Here is a 24,327-nt window from a genome sequence, read left to right as displayed (position 1 = left end):
TTTGGTATTACTTGGAAGCAAAAAAGTTAAACACTAAAAAATAAATATCCGTAAACCATTAATTGAATGGCATAAAAGCACGTCATAAAAACAGTGCCTATTATCCATATAACTTTTAATGAGAAACAGCAGTAGTTAGGAAATACTTTAAATAATTACTTAAAGTCTTGACTTTTAAGCTGGTAATGAGAAAAGATGGGGATGGGGAAACCAGGCCCAATGGAAAACATTTTCAAATGGGTTCATACTGTGTATACAGCAGGGACGTGCGGTCAGGGGAGGCAGGGGAGGCAGAGCCTCACCTCTCTTCATGAAATAATAGTATATAATAATAATATCTATTTCGTCCCATCCCTTTTACACGGCTCCCGCTAAGTTCTGTTAAGGAGAAGAGCTTTTGGGGAGTGAAGAGGAAGAGGAGGGAGGAGGAGGAGGTGCGTGCGCGGGGCGGTGCCAGCTGGGCAACCGGCGGAGGCAGGAGGGTTCTCGGAAGCGCCAATAACCTTCCTGCCTCTGCTGTACTTTGTGCGCTCCTCGTGACTGCAATAGACGTCCAGAAGTGGCAGGGGCTGTTGGGCTGGAAGCCCAAACCCCATTAGCCACAAAAGCCGCTTCTGGACGTATATTGCAGTCACGAGGAGCGCACGAAGTCCAGCAGAGGCAGGAAGGTTCTCGTCGTTCCCCAGTCGCTTTTGCGGCTTCGTCAACCGGGAGCGCCGACAACATTTCTGCCTCCGCAGCTCCTGGGCGCAGCCGGACGGATGTAGCCAGAGCGACACTGAGGCGGTCCGGGCGGACGAAAGAGCGAGCGAGTGAGTGATGAAGGATCAGGCAGCCTGATCCTCGGTCGCTCACCCGCTGGACTGCCTCGGCGCTGCTCTGGCTACCTCCGTCCGTCCTCGGCGCCGCTCTGGCTACCTCCGTCCGTCCTCGGCGCCGCTCTGGCTACCTCCGTCCGTCTGCGCCCGGGAGCTGCGGAGGCAGAAATGTTGTCGGTGCTCCCGGATGACGAAGCCACAAAAGCGACTGGGGAATGACGAGAACCTTCCTGCCTCTGCTGGACTCCGTGCACTCCTTCCTGATGATGTCACCAGCCTCACCAGCCATAAACCTCACAGCACGTCACTGGTATACAGTAATGTCATTATGTCATCACTTGGCTCTTAATTCAGAGAGTTAAAGAATATGTGCATAAATATGAATCAAAACATATTTTAAGCTTTTATTTTTCCCCAGAATATGCATTTGTAAAATTTACAAAGCTTTTACGTGTTTTTGTACTTAAGCAAATAACACAGAAGATGAAAATATGCTCACATTAGTAGCACTTTGTGTAGACCAGATTTCCTGTACCTGAAATTCTTAAGATCAAATTCCCTATACGTGTGAAAAGAAGGAATTGAATGGACTATAGCAGTGTTTTTAAAACAGGGCAACTTTAAGATGTATGAACGTCAACACCCAAAATTCCTCAGGTAGCATGCTCTTTGAAGAATTCTGGGAGATGAAGTCCACATACCTTAAAGTTAATAAGTTTGAAAAACACTGGACTGTATCAACTAATTTTGTAAATTATTACAAAAAAGAGGGTGAAAATCTGGGTGCATCTTATACACTAAATACAGCATTTTTGGTCTGCCAAAACCCCATTCCCTTTGCAAAAATGGAGGTTCAGAGGGTTTTGGAGGCCTGCAAAGTGCTCCTGGGGGCTGGGGAGGGCAAAAATGAGCAAAAAGGGGCTGTTTTTGAAAAAAAAACCAGGGTGTTTTTTGCTCGTTCCCCCCCCCCAGCTCCCATGAGCATCTACAAGCCTCCCAAAGCTTTGCATGCCCCCCCTTTTTTTTGCAAAAAAAAAAAAGGCGTGTAGAGGGTTTGGGAGGCCCTCAGAGTGCAAAAACTTTTTTTTAAAATTTACCTCTTCAAAATCATGGTGCGTCTTATACTCTGGTACGTCTTATAGTCCAAAAATTGTAAAGTGCATTTTTTTTTAAAAAAAAGCCTCTGTTTTGTGGTCCTTCTCTTTTTAGTAAAATTAAAGATGGAAGGAAGGGTAGAACAAGTCTTCTTATACTAAAAATTATGTTTTGCCTTATAGGCAAAAATGGGAATGGAAATGCCTCCTTCTAATTGTAACATCTAGATTTCCAATCAAACATATATCAGTCTTGGAATTTTGAACCTCTTTAGAAAGTAGAATAAAAGAATAAAAAATCTTCATGCAAAAAATACAATCCCAACACCCCTTCCCCTGCCACCATGTAAAGTTGCAATAAGTCCACCTAACTAATAGTATTTCCAATTTACAGCCATGCAACTTTATGTGCAACCTTTTAAAATATGTGGTATAATAAATGAGCTGAAGATTGCTTTGTGTAGGCAGTGTTTTGCACTATTCCCATTGGCAAGGTATTCATTTTGAAAACTGTTTAAATGTTTATTTTCCCATTTTATCTATATGCTAGATAGGGCTGAAGTGTTTTATCTATTTTAGATTTCTTCTAAGAAAACATCCTTCTCTATCAAGTTGTCTGCAATTAAAACTTTATACAGTTATCACATCCTTTGGGTTTCAGAGAGTCCATCTACAGATATGCTATCTTTATGTTCAGTTAATTATAATTTGTCATTTATATTTAACACTCAGTTTAGTAAATAATCAGGCTAAATGATCAATGTAAAAATTTTCATAGCAAGTTCACATGTATATCCTGTTCACTTCAATGATACTCTCTCAGCAAATCTCATCTGCCACTGGACTTTCTTCAATATTATATATTCATTTGCTTCACTGGAGTCTGCCAACTTGTGGCTCTGAGTTTTAGAGAGTTTTTTTTTCTATCAGTCCTAATTATCCTATTCATATTTTCAAAAATACCCATTGTGCTATTATTTCAAAACATAACCCTAAGGCTCTGCAAATTACCCAAGATCGTATTTCAATTTGCAATCCAAGCTGAATTATAGATTTGATTTGTGTTTGTGATCAGCTGAATTGATTCAGCGATAAGTTCATTCAATGTCTGTATTGATGGAAAAAGCACCCAGTTCAATATGTCAAATTGATTCACAGTCAGCAATTGGAAAAGGTGAGTTGATTGAATTGTGTACAAATGTAAACTTGGAAAGGAAACTGTTTTGAGTACGCTTCAGAAGAAATATTCTAACTGCTTGCCTATTTTGACTCTTTTTTTTTTGCTGTTTTAAAATGAGGTGACTGGCTTGTATTCTAAATACAGTTGAATGCAAACTTCTAAAAGCAGTAAGAGTCTCACCAGGTTATTTTCAACTGCCAGATTACTCCTCCTTTATAAACAAATGAGAATCATTCACCAGTGCATCCTCAAATCCAGTGTTGAATTTTAATATCCGAAACTGCCAAACATTGTTTCATCTTAAATAACCTGTTGTTGTGCATCTGTGTATTTCAATTATATATGGAAAGTAACCTGCTACTTTTTAAAATTCTTATTTTGGTTAGACATTCTTATTCCTATTGGGACACTTTTTAAAAATTGATTGATCTTCAGACCATAAGTATCCTTTTGGTTCTTATCTTGTCTTCTCTTGAGATACAACCATATTTCCCCCCTTCAAAAGTCAAGAGCTGAGTTTTAAATTCTAAAGCACCTTGATGCAGTATATCAAATTAATATTTATTTAGACTAAGGATGAGCAATCCTCCTAATATATATTTGCAGACTTAGGTTGCTTAGGTTGTTCAATTCAGGAGATGGGTGGGAAAATGTTGAAGGTACTTTTTAACTGAGGAGCTTATGACAATGAGGACGGGAGTGGTTTGCTTCCCAGATGTTTCCTCTTCCCATCTCCATCCTAGCTAGGGGTGGGTTCCTGCCAGTTCTAACCTCTTCTATAGAAGAGGTTCCACAAATCTACAGTGCCGTTTAGAACCGGTTTCAGCTCCCTTCTCCCGCCCGTCTGCATATCATCAAGATGAAGACTGAGCGGAGGAATTCTGGGAGTTGAAGTCCACAAGTCTTAAAGCTGTCAAGTTTGAACACCCCTGGGTTTTTTTCTCTCTAAAGGGTTAGGGGTGCAAGGGTCTTGTAACTTGACAGCTTTAAGACTTGCGTGCTTCAATGCCAGAGTTTCTCAGCTAACATTTTGGTTGCTAAGCGCCAAGACACTCCTACTTGGTGACATGGCTGGCAAGCTACTCCCACCCGGTCACATGGCCAGCAAGCCATTCCCACAAAGCAGGCCACACCTACAGAAGAGGTTCTAAAAAAAATTGAAACCCACCACTGATCCTAGCCCACCATCATTCCAAAAGACCCTCAAAGTAATTTATCTCTCCTTATCATCATATTACCAGATGGCCTCCTACAGCCAACTAACCTGAAAATCGGAACTTGAAGCCCAAATTTTTTGCAAATATTGGCCATCCCCACTACAAATCAGTAATCCTTATAAATATATAACGGATAGTTCACCAATAACATCTTCCATTTATTTCCTCAGTGTCATTTGATCAAATGTTCATACCAGCTAACAGCACAGTTCAAAAATATATACAATACTGTTGCATCTTATACTGTTAAATCAAAATCTGGGAAAAGATTTTTAGGGATTTTACTCCTTTGAATTTTTCTGAACCATCTTTCAGTATGAGTGGAATGAAAGAAAATTCAATAAACAAAGAAATAAGTAGATTACCTGTTTCAAAAACACACAAAAAGCCCAGAGAATAAATATATTAAAATTTCCAGAGAGAAAAATTATACATATGTTACTGCTTCCATTAAATTGTAAGAATAAAATAAGAAATCACACATTCTTGAAGATTATGAATTTTCAGTGCAAAGACTTAGCCTTAAGCCATGTTTCCCATAAATGTGGCTGCCATAAAATATATATAGGCCATGTGATGCTTGATATAAAGGTATGACAGTACAATAGATCTTTTCTCTTTGCCAGATGCTATGTGTCACTGTACCCAAGGGTGTGTCATGCTTAATACAACCCACATGGATTCCTAAAGCATATGGAGTAATTAAAATTCCTTATCTTTCTTTTCAGAGTGTGAGTACTTATTAAATCTGCATATATATCACAGGTGATAATAATTTGATGCACACTTTTTAAAAAAGTATCTTCTATAGCTGCACATGAACAGTCTTACTACAGTATAGGTTATTCCTCTTTAGTTTTTAAAGTTGGTCCAACCATTGTCATTTATGCAAATTCATGTCACAGTAAGTGACATGTAAACTCTTATGATTGTGCCTTAATGATGACACAATAGCTTTAATAAATATCTTCTTTATTTTTTTCATGTTTCAGAATGCCTCAATTCTTTCTCAAGTTTCTTGAGGATTTCCCCTTAAAGTTCACTTAAAACATGATCTTAGTAACAATCTTGAGAAATTATCTTACCTTAGCTTCACTGAAATTGGATTTTTTTAAAAGTTCCTCAAATATGTTACTGGAGGGTCCCCCCATCTCAAATTTTTATTTGTCACATTTCTGTGAAAAAACAGACATGGATTTTGCTATAAGCAGGAACAGTATTTAGCTATATGCTGTTTCTGAATGAAAAAGAAAAATAATTTATTTATGAGAACTTTTTATTAGAAGGCCAAACTAGATATATCCTCATCTTTAAAAAAATCTTGAGTATTCCAACAAATGAGTGAAATAATTCTGGTCACACTGCGATATGGGACATAGTATACTAATGGAGTGGTTATGTATTTCAAGCCATTATGGTTTGAAGTAGAATAAATTTTAACCCAGTCTACATATTCAAAACCAGCTTATAAATATCTGTGCCTTATTATGAAACCTTTACCCTTTAGTTTTCTCACTAATACATTTTCTTCAAATTTCTGTAAATTTCATGAATATTCTGTGTCCCTTTCAAAACAAACAAGATACTTTTTCAAGTTGCCATTTGGACGATTCCCTCAGGTTTCTTTTCATGAAGAAGACAAGAATTAATGACAAATATCCAATTAGATCACGAAAGTAAATTCAATTGTGATGTGATTTTCCAGTGTGCCCCGAGACTCTTTGTGTTGTTTGTGTCTATTTATTTAACTTTAGCTAATATTCATTAACTTTAAAACGGACATGGAGAAATTTGCTTGCTGTCAGGAACTGTCATCCATTTATTATTTTAAAATATCTCATTTTTCCCCAGATGATTACTAATTATAATTACCTCTGAGACATTTCTCAATCACATCAACACACAAAAGAGATAAGTTCACTATAGCTTTATTTCATTATTCTTAATTAGCTTTCATACCAAGTCCAGTCTATTGGCCCTCACAAAGTTCTCAGAATTCAGTTATTAAACAGAGATTGATAATAATTAATCCACAAGGGAATTTAATTGAGAGGGGGGTTAGCTTCACTTATTATTTATGATAAAAGAAATTCTACCATAGCATACTAAAACTTATTAGTTAATTACATGAAGCTTTATTTCCCATAACATTAGCAAATTAAAATTTATTTATTAGTTTGGAAAAGTAATTCCTCATTATTTTTTTAAAGGCATTCTTCAGGGGATATACATTTTCTTGTTTTTGCATTTGGCATACTATGAAGTGGTCAGAATTACCCTTTAAGCTTGGTGCAACACAACTGTGTATCTATGCACATCTGAGATTGAATGTCTTCTTTCTTGGTCTGAATGGAATATTCAAATAAATTGATTTCTACCTTACAATTGACTTTCTTAGCTTTTTATCCCACTCTTATTGTTGTTATAAATAATTCAAGGCTGCAAATATGCTTCTATTCTCCTCTTATGTTCCCTGCAACAATACCCTGTGAGGCAAATTGGCTCAGATAGAATGACTGACCCAAACTCACATAGCCAACATTCATGCCTAAAATGGAACTAGAACTAACAGTTTCCTGGTTTCTATCTTGGTGCCTTAATTACTAGACCAAATTGGCTTTCATTCAAAATTAAGATGTTTATGCAAAAACGGTTCACTATTCCATATTTGGGGAAAAGGGAAGAGATGACTGGGAAAGGAAATGTAACGGGAAAGGAAATATTCACGTTCTAGTAAAAGAGAAACCCAAATATAAGCAGCCAACCAACATAGGATGAAGACACAGGTATTTATTTCTACCTCTTCTTTTTCTTCCTCTTTTACTGGTAATTTAGGATATTTAAGCCCACCCAAAAACACAAAAAAGGGATAAAGATTTATCTTTCATATTAAGTGAAAGACACAAGTTGAGGCCCAATAATGGGTAGTCAATCTTCTGAAACTAAGCCTTCTGAGACACATTTCTAGATCAATTCCCAACACACAAACTGGCATGAAAATAAAATATTTATTTTATTCAGAAATATATGAAAACAAAGAGAACCAGTGAGATTTACTGTGTTTAGAGAACAAATATCTAAACAAAGGGAGAAATGGTAGATTCCTTCATAATTGAGGAATTTGAGATTGAGGATTGAGTCTCTGGAAAAATAGCGGTTAAAAATGCTGGACAAAGTTTGGAATGTATCCAAAAATAGATAAATTAAATAAAACACTAAATATGCCTGACATCTACACCTAAAAACCTTCCTGTTATTGATTTTTTTTGTTTTGATTTGTTTTAGAAAATATACATTATATGATGCTAAAAGTCCCCTCCCCCTCCCATTTTAATCCTGAGTCTTGGAAGATTTAAAGACAAAAATATTCCTTGCCATTTTTTTTTCCTCTCAAGCAGAAATAATCAACTTACAAAAGAAATGAGCTAATCCACTGTTTAAATATGGGCATGTTGCTAATGCAATATGAACTTGTAGATTTACACAGCCGATAGTACCTAATAAAGTACATGTTATGTTTAATTTTCTCAAAATCTGGTCATCCAACAATGTCCACAAATAATGCTAATTACCCATCAACATCCACTTAGTTTCTTTGAGTCTAATTACCACTCCCAACCTAATGTAGTCATAAAAACATCCATTTCCCAGATAGCAAAGGCAAATATGTTCCATGGAGCCCCTGAGCTTTTGCAAATGACCATCATCTCCAGTAATGCTTCATCTATAAATGGAAAGATGAAAGAGCCCTTTATGAAATATCTTTGTGTCAGTACATTAACATACCTCTTAATTGGTAGGATGCCATCAACAGACCATCAGCTTGAAAAGTTCTTTCTAGATTAAAGATCCAAATTTATATAGAATGTTTTGAGTATCCTTGGGATAAAATGGGGCTTTGGCCATGCTTGTGGCTTACTGTTCAAAAAGTACCAGCAATGACCCCAGTGCCCTTACTATTAGCAGAACATGTTGCATGTGGCGTGGGTTCACTAAAGTTAATAAAATAGCAGACAGCTTTTTCACTTTAGGAGGTGAAATGTGAAAAGTTCAACTGGCCAAAGTCATGACATGTGGTGTAAATCAATAAATACGGATCCATCTAATCAGAACAAAGCATTGAAGTTTGAAATTTCAAATGTTAAAGGTATGAATGACAACTGCATGAATGGGAAAAAACCAGAAAAGAAAAAAAATGTGGAGCTGTGAAACTAAAATAAAGGGGAGGCCAGTAACAGATGTGAGTAAAGGATCTGAACGTATAGACACTTGATGATTAAATATAAATAGGACAATCTATGTGTAGATTTAATTATGAATAATAGGATTAAAATATGTTAGGAACTATGAATTGGAGTTATTTTGATTTTTCTGAGTATGAAATTAGGACATAGATCATAGTAATATTATACTCCAATGCAGTGGTGAAATTCAATTTTTTTACTACTGGTTCCATTCCCACCCCAATCCAGTGGAAAGATACTGCAAAATCCCCATTCCCACCCCACTCTGGGGCCAGTCGGAGGTGGAATTTACCAGTTCTCCAAACTGTTCAAAATTTCTGCTACTGGATCTCCAGAACCTGCTGAATTTCATCCCTGCTCCAACGGTCCTGGATAATACAGGAACCAGGAATGAATTCGGGGGGGGGGGGGGTGATTGTGCAAATTTCTGAATTCATGCAACTCAAAGGGGGAAAATATCTTGGATAACATGAATGGAAAGGTAGAAAAAAGATGAGAAACTATAGAAAAGCTGATAGAGCAATTGGAAGACCCAAGAACATTTGGAAAAATAGTAATTGTGGGAAAAGGGAGTGAAAAAACTAGGGTAAAAGTAAAACAACTGCAAGAACAGAAAAGTATTAGAAGATGGATTAATCTCCTAATAGAATGAATGGAAAGTGTGTGTAAAGAAAGAAAATGTAGAACTTACTTGAAACAAAATAAGAACATACTGTTTGCCACAATGTCCTGGACTCCCTAATCCGTAACTCAGTGGCTCTATGAAAACTATCCAAGCAGTGAACCTTTCTTGCCATTCAATTAAGGAAACAGTATTCCATCATCTAAACTTTATTAAATGCTGCAAATTCTGTAAATCTGTAATAAAATAAGCGATGGTATATGATTACAACATGAATAACAACTAGCAGCCATGCTCCATAAATGAAACCATATGCTACTAGCTATAAGGTGGTCTACTTACTGTCTAGGCCCAAAATATAACTGTCCCTACACCCTCCAGGGCCTAAGCTTCCTAAAGATGTGTATGGATATACTACTTACCTGTGACTGCTCCAGATAGGGCAATATTGCCTCTGAAAATCTGTGAGTGGTTTCTCTGAATGAAAGATGAAAAGATTCCCTTCAATGCTTGTAACAGGAAGTGATGAGACAGGGAAGGGGAAGTGAATAATAATCCCTGAACACTTCCTTACGAAGGGGATATGCTGTATCTATTTTGGCTAGAAAGGTCAGGATTGCCTAATTTACCTATAAACTAGCTAAATAGAAAGAAATTAACCCTCTACTGATGGAGCAGCAAATGCTCTGAGAAGAAAACACAGAAATGCATGTATGTACAATAGTGAAATATGAAAAAGATGTTTGGTGGAATGTAGACATGAATGATGCTATGGCTGGGAATATGCATAGAGAATGTTGTAAAACAAATCATGGTGAGAAAAATATTACATGAAATATTGAAAAAATAGTTGCAAAGAATGCAGTAAAAGAGGAACAATTAAGATTTTAAAAGAAAAATGAAGAATAATTTTCATAGGAAAAGTCTTGAAAGACATGAAAAGAGCTAAACAAGGGTAGTAAGTGACAACCTTATCTAGGATGAAACTATTATGAGGAATATTGGAAAAAGCATTTTAGAGGTCAATGATATCCAAAAATAGAAATTAAGCAAATATTATCAATGTTAATTTCCAAGCAGAAAATAATGAAAAGGAAATAAAAACTGTGAAGATAGTGAAAAATTATCAGTCTATAGTTAGACTAACTGGTAAACTTTAAAAGATGGATGTGGTTTGCTTATGGTGTTCTTGGAACAGTGATGTTATTATTCCCTAAAAAAACAAAGAAAGGAAGACTCACGGGTAAATATTAAAACCTACTGTAAATGAATTAATTAATAGAGATTCACTTTGGTGTAGTGGTTCAGGTACTGGACTAGAAACTGGAAGACTGTGAATTCTCCTTAGACCCAAAACCAGCTGGGTGGCCTTGAACCAGTCACCTTATTTAAGTCCTAGAAGGCAATGGTAACCTATTTCTGAAATACACAACACAGAATAACAGAGTTGGAAGGGACCTTGGAGGCCTTGTAGTCCAAACTCCTGCCCAAACAGGGAATCCTATAGCATTCCAGACAAATGGCTGTCCAATTTCTTCTTAAAAACTTACAGGGATGGTGCACCACAACTTCTGAAGGAAAGTTATACCATTGTTTAATTGTTTTTGTTGCCAGGAAATTTCTACTTAGTTCTAGGTTGGATCATTCTTTAATGAGTTTCCATCCGTTACTTCATGTCTTGCCATCAGGGGCTTTAGAGAATAGGTTGTCCTCTTCTTTGTGACAGCTTCTCAAATATTGGAAAATCGTGTTACCCCCAGTCCTTCTCTTTGTTAGACTAGACATATTCGGTTCCTGCAAATGTTTAGCCTCCAGACCCCTAATCATCTTTGTTATTTTTATCTACACTATTTCTAGAGTTTCAATATCTTTTTTTATATCATGGTGACCAAAACTGGATGCAGCATTCTAAATATGGTCTTATCTTTCCAAGAAAGCTGCAGGGATTTCTTCACATAGGAGTCAGAATTGACTCAAAGGTAATACAAGTAATAATAATAATAACAACAACAACAACAACAACAATAATAATAATAATAATAAATCCAGACTAAACATCTGACTGACTGTGCAATCAACCATAACGACAATTTATTAAGCATTCTTATGAAGTTATTTGGCATAATTCAGATTTAAACAGTATAAAGAAGTGATAGTCACAAAATTTCAGCAATGCTTTGTGCCAGCAGGGCAGTGCAGGCCAGATTTGTGGGTTTTTAGCAGATCAATAAGAAATGTATGAATATGATAAACTATTGTGTATTTCTATATCAAGAGAAAGCACATCATAAATGTGATATGTTTAAATTATGGAATTCACTGTGTGAATATTAAAAGTTTGTTGCTAAAGGTGACAAATGTGATTGATGATGGAAATAAGCCATGTGAGAATGAATGGCATGCTTAGAGAATTATTCAATATTTAGCAGAGACTAAGACAAGGATATGTGTTGTCCCTTGCTTGTGAATCTATGGTATTAATTGATAAATATGTATAAAATGTTTTCTATGGGCGACAGAAAAGGTATGTTGATTGGGAAAATTAATATGCAGATGTCTAAATGGCATGTATTTTTGCCATTTTGTTGGCTAAGAACATATATTATTTGCAGCAAATATAAAGTAACTTATGTGTTGCAAAGATAAATGTGGATCTGAAAATTCATACATCAAAACCAAGGTAAACATGTTTGAAAGCGAAAATGGAGTGGATAATAGCAAGTTACAAATGTAATATATTTTGAAAATCTAGAGCAAGTAGATGAATCTCTGCATTTTGGTAGAATGTGTATTAAAGGTGGGAATATGTAGATATTTCAATACAGGCAAATGATGGAGACATTAGTGGGCTGTATACACTGCCTATTGTGAGGAATGCTTTTTTTCAAAATAAAGAAAAATGGCTCTGTGAATGCATGAAAGATTGGTGGCCTACTATTATTTAATAATAAATAAATAATGCCAGGGGAAATGGGTAAGCTGGATATGGTGGGAATGAGGTACTTAGGATTGCATGAAAATAAGAAGAGACAGGGGACAAGAATGACTGAGTGAATATGGATTGTATACAAAAGTATCTTAAAGTGCTTTGGTTGTATAGAGAGAATGAATGAGAACTGCATTTAAAACCAGTGTGTTAAAGATATTTGAATGAGTCAGGAAGAAATAGGAGCCAGAGAAACTAATTGTATGCAGTTGATAAGGTCCTCATAAAAAGAGAGGTGAGAAGTTTAAAGAACAAAAATCTATGTTGAAATGGTATATGGAAGGGGTGAAAGCAAGAATGCTTTTCATGAATAGAAAGTTATAGAGAGATATAGTGAATGAGGTTGGTGTTAACTAGATTTTATCTATTCCTTTTTGTTCTTGGCTTACAATTTTTTTCTCTTTTCTATGATTGCCCTGCAAAGGGCATAGTGTATGTGTGTGTCTCTTGACCCACTGTAACTGCAGCTTTCAAAAACTGCAGCTAATGAGACTGAGAAAAAGGAGAAGGGTTGACTGGTTTTAAATTGCATCATAACTACACCCCTTGAATAAATACAAACTTATTGCAGCAACCAACTGCTTGTTGATAAAATGTCTTCTTTATCTTTAAGCAATAACAATTGGAACAGCTACTGTACCTCCATTATCTCCAAAGCATGTAGACAAGAAATGAATCAGATTAATTAAATGAGGTTTCATGAAAAGACCCTTTCATCATTGGAATGCTACACAATCATTATCAATAAACCATGGGCCATACTGCCTCCCATCTTCTTTTTCCTGTAGTGGGTTGAGATGTATTCCCATTCCTTCCTTTTTTAAAAGATTGGGTTGTTACTTCCTTTTAATGAGTATGCTGGGGCTACCAAATCTGGGATGCAGATTGATTACTATATATCAGCAAAGAGTATCTGTTTCATGTATCTCTTTGATGCCATCTAGTGATTATCCAGATTTTTTTCAGCCAAGATCAAGTATCCATGAAATACATTCTAGTGCATTTCAGAGACATTTGTCTATCTTGAGCTTTTGTTTTAAGTGACAGAGGCTTGTAATCCACGATGATAACTTTATTCCAGAGGAAACCCAACTCCTATTTTTTTTGCTAAAGTTCTTAAGACCCATGCACTTATAATAAGGAGTGCAATGAGGAACAAAGAAACATTTTTGTAATATATCATGCAAACGAAAGGCAAACAAAAAAGTGAGTCATTGCAGGCTGTTTTAATGAGAAAATTCTTTTTAATCATGAGATGGTCATGTGAGAGATGCTGCAATTTGGGCCAGCTTGATATCCATGCAAGCCAATTTATTTTCATTTATTTTCTTTCTGGAAAAGAAATAATAGCTTGCACATGGCGCTGGTGCAGTAATTTGAAGCATTTGGATTTGCTGGCTTTCTCTCCATCTCCTCTATTGCTGATTTCAAATGAAGTTCCAATGAGGGGAAGCAAATAGAAAGAACAAAGCTGTCATTTGAGGGATGAAGTAATAGCTTTTTAAATAGGACAAATCATTCTGTTAATACTCTCAGTGCATATTAACAGTGTGGGGCTTGCAACAAGGTGTTGCAATATGTGTTGCTTTTCTTCATGATCTCATTGAATTTGACTCTTTCAGATGCTTGTCCATTTCACCTGATTCTTTAGTTTTAGGTAGCCACCAAAACATACAATATTCCATGTGTTCACTGAACTGTGTCAGTTTCCCACTCTCTCCAGCAAATTAAGATGCTGCTTGTTTACTGTATGTATTTGAATTTTGAGTTCTGCAAGCTTGGAATTCTAATTCATCCACAGCTGTCCTTTGGCTCCAGACTTTTTGACATTAGTTCACAAATGCAAGGGATGATGAAGTCAGTAGATACAGAAATACTAAAAGCACAATTTCAAACAATTTTCCCTATTGGGGGGGGGGGGGGAATGAAGGCAATATTAGAAACCGAATGTGGGTTTCTCAAAAGCTTAGTGAAAATCTGAAAATACAACAATAAAAAAGTGGAGATAAAAGAGCTGGAAAGAAGGGCAGATCTCCAAGGAAGAATATATACAGGCTGATATAGCATTAGAAAGGTTAAAGTGTAGAATGAACTGAGATTGACAAAGGTTGCTAAGGACAACAACCCTGGCCTTTTTAAGATTTGTTGGAAAAAAATAACAACGAATGAAAAGAATTGGGATACCAGCTGGTCAGTGAAAAATGCTAGCAGTTGAGTAAAGCAAAGCTACTTAATTCATATTTTGACCAGTTCTCCAAAAAAAGGTATGTGTTGTACTGTTTAATGGTTTGAAGAACCATTCACCCCTTAAGAGAATACATTAACAGGGTAAACAGGGTAAGAGAATGCATTAACAGTATAAAATAAAATATATGTATACATTTGAAAATGATGAGAGAATACTAGAAGATAACATGGATTTGTTAAAAACAAACTATGTCATACTACCCTTATTTGGATCTTGTTAGATACTCCCCCCTATCTAGTTGTTGACAAGGACAATCGCAGTCTCCACTCAGGTCCTCTCCTTTCAGGCAGAACAGGGAGACCCTGATTGGCTGAAGAGCTGGGCAGCTTCCCCTTAAAAAAGGGAGCTGCCAGACCCCTAGTCAGTGGATGCCTGTACTTGACCTAATAAAGAGCTGTTGTCATCACTTGCCTTTTGTGCCTTCATTACCCTATCTAACAGATCTGATAACTTTTTAAAAGAATGTGTCAATGTTACAAGTATAGCTTGATTTCACCAAAGGAAACCCTTAATATCATGAGTAGCATGTCAATAAAGATGGCATAATAATGAAATTAAAGTATAGCTGCCTCAAAAAATTATCAAAATTCCTTTGTCATCCAATAACCATTCATCATCGGCTTTTCATCAAATTGGAGTAGAGTGTCATATGACATGTCATAAAGTTCTTCCATGACCACTCTATTTCTTAAACTTTTTTTATTAATGATTTAGATAAGGAGGTGGTAGTAATTGATGATCAGATTTGCAGATGACACAAAATTGGGTAGGATCTAGGGACTGAAAATAACTGAATAAAATTTAAGAGAGTCAAATGCAAAGTTACTCAGTTAGGAAGCAGACAGGCATGGCTCCTTGTTTTACACCATGAAAAAAGTATTGTGAAAGAAATTTTTGGAAGACAGTGTCTGATTTAGAGTAAGGATTTTGAATTCTATCCTCTGTGGCTATGTTTTATATTTCTATATAAAAGAAAAGACTTTGTGCAAGATTTCATTAGGCTGTTAGTAACTGAAGAACTGGAAATGGTCTGGAAAAGCAAAATATTTTTCTTGTTTTCTGTACTCAGCAGAAAATAATTTAGCTATCTCTATGTACTAAAGGTAAAGGTTTCTGTCAGTCATGTTTGACTCTAGGGTATGGTGCTTATCTCCATTTCTTTGCCAAGGGAGCCAAAGACAATTTCTGTGGTCATGTGGCCAGCATTGCTTTACGCCAAAGGTGCACAGAACATTGCCGCCTTCTCACCAAAATGGTACACATTAATCTACTTGCATTTTCATTCTTCGGAACTGTTAGGTTGGCAGGAGCTGGGGCAAGTAATGGGAGCTCACCCCATTGTATGGAGTTTGGGTCTCAAACCTGGTCTGTCAACTGTCCAGCTGACAAGCTCAGGGTCTTTTAATTGCTGAACCATCATGCCCCTTTTTTTCTGTGGTAGGACAGCTGTATTTTGCACCCAGGACAAATGGAATAATTTATTTCAACTATACTATTATCTTTTTAAAATTATAAACATGATCCAAATTAATTTTTCATATAGGAAAGAGATGTTTCTATGTTTAAGAAAGGTAATGTGATATGATTGGCATCTGGAAGTAGATGGCACTTGTTGACCCAAAAAGCTGAACCTGCAGCTGCAGAAATGATAATGATGATGATGATGATATATTCTAATTGTTTTTTTGGGGAATGTTTGTTAAACTGATCTGTAGTGCAAAATCCTAGCATAAAGCAAGGAGGTATAGAAAACCCTTTGGTGCCATTGATTGATTTCTGCATATTGTAAGCCAGATGAGTGCACCATCAAGGGATTACTGTATAGTCCTCTATAATTTTCTCTTTTAGATTTTCAAATCATTCTATCATATGTTCTTTTGGAGTTCATTAAAATCTATCCTGCTTGCCTTTATCTTCTTGCCCAAGGCTTTTTATAGTTTTATTATGGTTTTTATGTGGGCTTTTTATGATAAGGAGCTGATTGTAAGATGGGATGCTATATAAATATTTAAATTAAATAAATAATACACTAAACTTCTTTTTCAGATAGAAATACCTTTTAGTTTATCTTGAGACTTTTCAAACAGTGGGGCTGGCATCCTCTCAGCTCCATTAAATCCCCGCAAGAGCATTAATAACATTACAGCATGTAAGAGCATGTCAATTACTGTGAATCTCCTTAAAGACCCAAACCATCTCATTTCCTTGTACAACATTCCATTCATAAACAACGTGTGGCTTCTTTTTGAATGATGAATAATGAAAGACATTACACAAGAAACTTCAATAACCCATCAAGTTTCTTTGAATACACTTATTACTGGTATTGAATAATGAAAGTTTTACTTACTTAGGAAAAAACACTTAAATAAAACAGTGATGTTGTCATGAAAGTCAGCTTTTGAGTAACCATAAATAGCCATTAGGAAATTTCCATACAGTAGTTCATTGATGAGAAGGGGAAAAAATTGCTACTAGATACAGCCTGCTGAAAGGTATAGAGTTGATCAAATAACCATGCCCTTGCTTGTGAAACTGACAAAGTGAAATAGACCATACAGGTAATATACATACTGTATAAACACACTGTATTCAAGTTATTGGTCTACTGTTTAAGTTTTTATTTTCAAGATCAGGGCATATTTTAATGGGATTAGCTGAACATCCCCTTCCCTTCTTTAATCAATAAAAATTTATATTAGTCAATAAAGAATTCTTTTCCATTCTGGTTGCCAAAAGTAATAAACTCTGACATGAAATCCAAATTCCATTCACTCTCCTAATGAGGTATCTAGTAACCCCAAAGGGAGGCAGCATTTTAGAGATGACAAATGCCACAGTTATTTCAGTTGAGTGATAAGTCTGCTTATCATTTATTGTGTTGTATAATTACTGATTTTGGATAGTATCATACCCAGTTCCCTTCAAACTAATGAGACTTGATTCAAAACAGATTCACTTCCAAACTGTCAGTCGTTCTTTCTCCATTGTGTTTATTTTTCTCTTCTCTATTCTGTCCCCCAGATCTGATCTTTGCTGTTTAGATTTAAAGGTTTTGACCTGATTTTATGAGATTCCCCTCTATCTTGGGCTATTTATACAATCTGACCTTGAATAATATATCTCTACCTCTACCTTCAGTTGTGGGATTCAATCCGTGGAACAACCGGTTTGCTTAGCTTGTGTTTTGCATGCACGTGTGTGCTTTGTGCACACACTTACCTTACCCTACTGGGACTTTTATTATTCAATCAATTTACTCGAGGTCAGACCTGCTCCACCTGCGAGAAGCCCCTCTCTCGCAGGTATGGCCCCTGGCCCTTTCAAGGGCCAGCCTTGATGACGGGTTTGTGAACCCCAAGAGGTGGAAGAAAAGGAAGCTGAGGGGCTTTTTATTAAAATGTTTTATTATGTTTTTAGGGGGTTCTAGGAAGGGGAGGGGGGATAACCAGACCAGGAGGGAAGCCAACGCCAGACGAACAGGTGAGTCTATGAAGGAAGTGAGTGGGGTGAGGGGGGAGAGGGAACAAGTTATTCCAGTAGAGGGTTGTTTTATTAGAACGGTCGCGGGGAGGGGGGGATGCGAGGACAAGAAAAGATCGCAAGGTCGGTTGGGAGACCGTGGCTGCTGGCTATGCCCGGTCGTCTGTACCAACCCCCGCAGCCTAGGTGGTCGGGTACTACAGAGCCAGGGCCTGAGGCTGATGCTCTGCAATGCAAGGTCCGTGACCAACAAGGCCCCCCTCATTAACGAGTTGATCTCAGAGGGGGAGCTGGACCTTGCAGGGATAACGGAGACCTGGTTGGGTCACGAGGGGGGTTTACCCCTCGTGGAAATGTGCCCACCAGGTTTCCGTGCATTCCATCAGCCTCGGGCCCTGGGTAAGGGTGGTGGGGTGGCGGTAGTTATTCGGGATTGTCTGGAGCCGAGGGAGTTCACTGTTCCTCAGATACCCGGGTGTGAGTTGCTGGGTATGAAATGGGGCCCAGGGAGGCAGTAGGGTCTGCTGATTGTATACTTGGCTCCTCGCTATACGTCAGCGGCCCTGCCCGAGCTCCTCGAGCTGGTCTCGGAGACGGCGGTTGAGATACCCAAACTTCTGGTTATGGGGGATTTCAACCTGCCGTCAACGGGAGCAGCGTCCGAGGTGGCTCGGGAGTTCATGGCTTCCATGACAGCCATGGGCCTGACCCAACTAATTCAGGGCCCCACACACGAAGGCGGCCACACACTGGACCTTATCTTTGTATCTGAGCAGTGGACGAGTGATCTGGGAATAGGGGATTTAGAGATTACGCCCCTGTCATGGTCAGATCACTCATGTCTCCAGCTGGACTTCCCTGGCGCTACCCTCCACCGCGAGGAGGCGGAGCCAGTTTGTTCAAGCTGGTACCGCCCCAAGCACTTGATGGAACCGGACAGGTTCCAGACGGAGCTTGGGCCTTTACCTGTAGCCCTGACCCGCGCTCGGTCGGAGGACCTAGTCGACGCCTGGAATAGGGCGACGGCGGGGGCCTTGGACCGGGTTGCGCCTCTGCGACCTCTCCTACGGCAACGTCTCACCCGGGCTCCCTGGTACACCGAGGAGCTTAGGGTGATGAAGCGCCATAGGAGACGTCTAGAGAGCAGGTGGAGGTCCTCACGCTCCGAATCTGACCGAACACAGGTAAGAGCCTATTTACGGACCTACCTTGTGGCATTGAGAGCGGCCAAACGTAGACATTGTGCCGCTCTCATTGCGTCTGCGGATAACCGCCCTGCCGCCCTGTTTAGGGTGACCCGCTCTCTCCTGTCGCAGGAGACGCGGGAGGCACCCTTGCAGGGAAGAGCAGAGGAGTTTGGGGAATATCTGCAAGACAAAGTCGCTCAGATCCGGAGCGGATGGGCCCCACCCAGTGGACCGGACGGGCCGACATCAGTGAGTCTTGTGAGCCCACTCTGGGAGGAGTTTGACTCTGTTGCCCCCGAGGATTTAGACGGGTTGCGTGGATGGCTGCGACCCACCACATGTTCAATGGACCCGTGCCCCTCCTGGTTGGTACTGGCATCCTGGGAGGTGACGCAAGGCTGGCTTCTGGGCCTGGTGAACGCCTCATTGAGCGAGGGTTCCTTACCGACTGCCTTGAAAGAGGCGGTGGTGAGGCCCCTGCTCAAGAGGCCTTCACTTGACCCAACGGAGCTAGCTAATTATCATCCAGTCTCCAACCTCCCCTTTTTAGCGAAGGTTGTTGAGAATGTGGTGGCGCAGCAATTTCCACGTCACCTCGACGAATCCGTATATCTAGACCCACGCCAGTCCGGCTTCCGACCCGGGCACAGCACTGAGACAGCCTTGGTCGCGTTGGTGGATGATCTCTGGAGGGCCAGAGATAGAGATTACTCCTCTATCCTGGTCCTATTAGACCTCTCAGCGGCTTTTGATACCATCGACCATGGTATCCTACTGCGCCGGCTAGAGGGGATGGGAGTCGGAGGCACCGTTTTACGGTGGTTCGGCTCCTACCTCTCTGGCCGGATGTAATATGTGTTGACTGGGGGGCAGAGGTCGACCCCGAGGCCACTCTCTTGCGGGGTGCCGCAGGGGTAGGTCCTCTCGCCCCTTTTGTTCAACGCATATGTGAAGCCGCTGGGTGAGATCATCCGTGGTTTTGGGGTTGAGTACCATCTGTATGCTGATGATACTCAGTTGTACATCTCAACCCCAAGCCACCCCAACGAGGCTGTCGAAGTGATGTCCCGGTGTTTGGAAGCCGTCGGGGTCTGGATGGGGGACAACAGACTCAAACTCAACCCCTCCAAGACTGAGTGGCTGTGGCTACCGGCGCCTCGGTTCAGCCAGCTGATTCCATCACTGGCCATAGGGGGCGAACAATTGCCCCCTGTGGAACGGGCGCGCAATTTGGGCGTCCTCCTAGATGCCCAGCTGTCAATGGATGATCATGTGGCAGCCGTGGCAAGGGGGGCATTCCACCAGGTTTGCCTGGTGCGCCAATTGCGCCCCCTTCTGGACCATGATGCCCTACGCACAGTCACTCATGCACTGGTGACGTCTCGCCTGGACTACTGTAACGCTCTCTACATGGGGCTTCCCTTGGGACGTGCCCGAAGACTGCAGCTAGTCCAGAACGCAGCCGCGCGGGTAGTCATGGGGAGTACTAGGTACTCCCACGTAACACCTCTCCTGCGCGAGCTGCACTGGCTGCCTGTGGTCTTTCGGGTGCGTTTCAAGGTTCTGATCACCATCTTTAAAGCGCTCCATGGCATAGGGCCTAGTTACCTGCGGGATCGCATCCTCCCACATACATCCCTGCGGCCAATCCGCTCTCACAGGGAGGGCCTTCTCCTGGTGCCGTCCACGAGGCAATGCCAACGGGCGACACTGAGGAGTAGGGCCTTCTCTGTGATGGGCCCAACCCTCTGGAATGACCTCCCCCCCGATATTAGAACCATTACTGACCTCCGCTCCTTCCGACAGAAACTGAAGACACACCTGTTCCGACTGGCTGGTTTGGCATAATTTTAACGTCTACCTCCTGGCATACACATTCTTACTGGTTTTTAGAGGGATAGTGTTTTAAATTTAACCTGATATTTTAAACTTTTGTATTGATTTATTTATTAGCTGTACAGTTTGAGCATATTTTATCCTCCTCTTATACATGTATTTATATAGTTATTTCTATGTTTTAATCTGTTGTATTTTAATACGGACTGTACACCGCCCCGAGTCCCTTTCGGGAGAGGGGGCGGTATATAAACGCTAATAATAAATAAATAAATAAAATAAATACATGCACCCAACGAGCATTGCACACTCACACTTTGCATTTGAAATCAGCGCCAAATCTTACCTTTTCCTGCAGCCCTGGTGAGTAAAACAGCTGAAAGGCAGCAATCCGCTCTGCTATGCCAATCAGCTGAGCTTCAAACAAAGGAAATATAGGGCGAAATAGAGCAGCGGCAGGTGGGCAGGGGCAACTGATCTCCAGAACTACCAGTTCACCCGAACTGGCTGAATCCCACTCCTGTCTACCTTACCTTACCTACCTACCTGCCTGCCTACCTACCTACCTACCTACCTACCTACCTATCTATCTTAGAGCCAGAAACTTGGCTCTAAGGAAATAAAAAACTTTGCCCGTATCTTTTCACATTGTCTGCTACATGGTGTTCTAAGATGTGTCTTGCTCTCTCCTTTTATTTCCAAATCTGAGGATTCTACAGATAAATGTTATGATCATTATTTTCAAGAAATGTTAACCCTTCAGTGACATTCCAGTTTGCCAGATGCTGTTCCAAGCCTTATTACAGTACAAAATTTTCTGTTAGACATGCTGTTCTGTTGTTTAATGATTTTTTTGGGGGGGATGGGGGTGATGAATTTCCTGTATTAAGTTACCTTATTCCTTTTTTATTATTATTTGTAATGCTGGTCAAAGAATGTCACAGACAAATTTAATTTCATATATATTTACTCAGAGATAGATTCCACTGAACATGGTGGGTTTACTTTGAGATAAATGGCATAGGATTGTGATTGTGAAAATTATGCCTTTATTTCCAAAGATATTGATTTTCCCACTTGCTGATTTGGACACACGAGCTCTTTTCTTGATGCAGATTTGCCTAAGCATTTGATGATCTTTGCTTGATGCAGTTCTGTATTTTAAAAAGCACACATTCCTTCATGATCTTCATTCAGAAGCTCATAGTTCAGAACAGAATCACTTCTGTTTCCTTTGTGGTTTAATTGCACATGGCCCATTCACCCATTCTGAGCTTTGAAAATGTTGTCAAACATATCACTGTTTAAAATATCACATAACAGCAAATGCGTATGCATTTATTTATTTATTGCATAAAGCTGGAAAATACATCTTGCAGTGTTCTTTGTGAGTCTGTGCGGTTAACTCCCCCACTTTTTTTGGGGGGGGGGAATACTAAAAGCTGCTAGGGGGACATGTGAGAATAGCTGGCAAGATGTCCTTGGGTTGAAAGAAAAATGCTGGAATGAGAAATGGGACGTTCTTTGCCAGTATTTTATTTCTACCTATCTGTCTATCGTTTAAACTACGAAGCAGATTGTGTAATATTTCTTTAACTGACAAGTGATCCTGAGAAGGCAGTCACTGTTTCACAGGAAAATTATTACCTGGCTAATGTCAACAATGTTACATAGTGAAAAACACCAAGAAATGAACAATTTAGTTAGGGGCTTGCAGTAACTGTGATCATATAGCGTAGCTCAAGGAGTCGTTCCTTAGGAACCTGGGTCTTCCCATGCACTAGATGTTAGGGTATTCAATTAAAAAAAAACACCTACGTTTGTCAAGCTTGCAGTCTGCATTCCTTGAGAAACTACAACATGTACTTTGGAGTATTTTCCAGACATTTCTAGCTTTAGAATTATAAGTGAAAAATAATTGCTAATAGTGTAGTGTAGTGTAGTATGGTATATGGTATATAGTATATAGTATATAGTATATAGTATATAGTATATAGTATATAGTATATAGTATATAGTATATAGTATATAGTATATAGTATATAGTATATAGTATATAGTATATAGTATATAGTATATAGTATATAGTATATAGTATATAGTATATAGTATATAGTATATAGTATATAGAATAGAACTTTATTACAGTCATAGACCAGCAATAGACATCACTTTTTAATATATATTTAAAAATAGTACTGACATTAATAGTGGAAAATAACATCCCTGTTAAGAAGCTGCATGTTCTTCAAACTGTTAGGGTCATTCCCTAGTTTATGTGGGTGAAAAACCAATAAGTATGTGAGTAAATATAATGTTCCAAAAATTGTTAGAGATATCTCCAAAATGTTGGTACAAGTTGACAACTATAATTCTGTAACTAATTTTTTTTTCTTATCGATATTGCAGCAACACAGAATGTTTCCATTGCATGTGTGGTAGGCATGTTTAAATCCTGGAGGAGAAAGCCTACCTAAAAATTATCTGCCCTCTCTGGCAATCTCTCTAGTAAGGGGAGAATATATGCTGACCTATAAACTCTGTATAATTCACAGTACAATAAAACATGTGAGATATCTTTGACTTCTCCTTTACCACATATACATACCTGTTCTGCTATTGGTATTTTCTTATAACTGCCCTGGAGGAGTGCTGAGGGGGGAATGTTAAATCTAGCTCTGAAGAAAGCTATTCTTTATTTTGGGAAGATCAGATCATTTAGATATCTTGCCAATTCCCACACACCTTGTTTGATTCTATCCCTACTGTGGAGAGGCAACCTATTTAGTTCTTCTTGGAACTCCATGTCCTTCATTCTATTGATTATTACTTGCTTTGCTTGGTCAAAGCCTAGGGACATTAAGAATACCGGTGAAAGCCCATAAGTGCTAATAGCACATTCTGAAGAATAGTCCAATATTATATGAAAATATTTTTAAAGATGTTTCCACCACCTCCTTCCTGAAAATTTTCATTGAGGATGTTAACTAATTTTAAAAATGTAGTACCTCACCAACCCATGGCCTTAGTGGTGTAGACATCATTTGAAAGACATCATATCTGTCATTCCTAGGCTGTCAGCCTACGTCTTGTCATTACATTTTAGATATTTATACAGATTATAAATTCCCCAAAAAATGATCTCATGGAGGTAGCGGATGAAGATTAAGGGAGGAGGAGGCCAAATTAAATCTATGCTTTATATTCTGTTTTATAAATAGTAATGCATCCAATAGATCCAATGTACTTAAATGCTTGAGAATAGGCTTCAACGGTGACAGTTGTATTGATTTTCAGATATTATGCACTAGTAGGATACCACAAAGCAATATGATACTCTTAGGCCCTTTATGGTCAATGATGGTCAATGAGAGGTCTCAGGAATGCCTACTGACAATTTCTAAAGTTAAGA

General features: G+C 38.9%; 1 protein-coding gene across 5 annotated transcripts in view; it reads left to right on the top strand.

Annotated features, from left to right (window-relative positions):
- CDH12 (cadherin 12) overlaps nucleotides 1–24,327 on the top strand; it is a 790,632-nt gene that overhangs the window by 151,344 nt on the left and 614,961 nt on the right. Inside the window, exon 1 of one of the 5 annotated variants that reach the window (XM_081952522.1) lies at nucleotides 9,745–9,886. The exons of the other annotated variants lie outside the window; for them this stretch is intronic. The gene's annotated coding sequence lies outside the window, so the exon portion shown is untranslated. Of the gene's footprint in view, nucleotides 1–9,744; nucleotides 9,887–24,327 lie in introns of those variants that run through there. 5 annotated transcript variants of the gene reach the window in all.

Source organism: Natrix helvetica (genome assembly GCF_964273705.1).
Source record: "Natrix helvetica genome assembly, chromosome: 4".
In the NCBI taxonomy this organism is placed as follows: domain Eukaryota; kingdom Metazoa; phylum Chordata; class Lepidosauria; order Squamata; family Natricidae; genus Natrix; species Natrix helvetica.
Note: the sequence above shows the minus strand (reverse complement) of the source record. Positions and strands in the feature narration are given on the sequence as shown.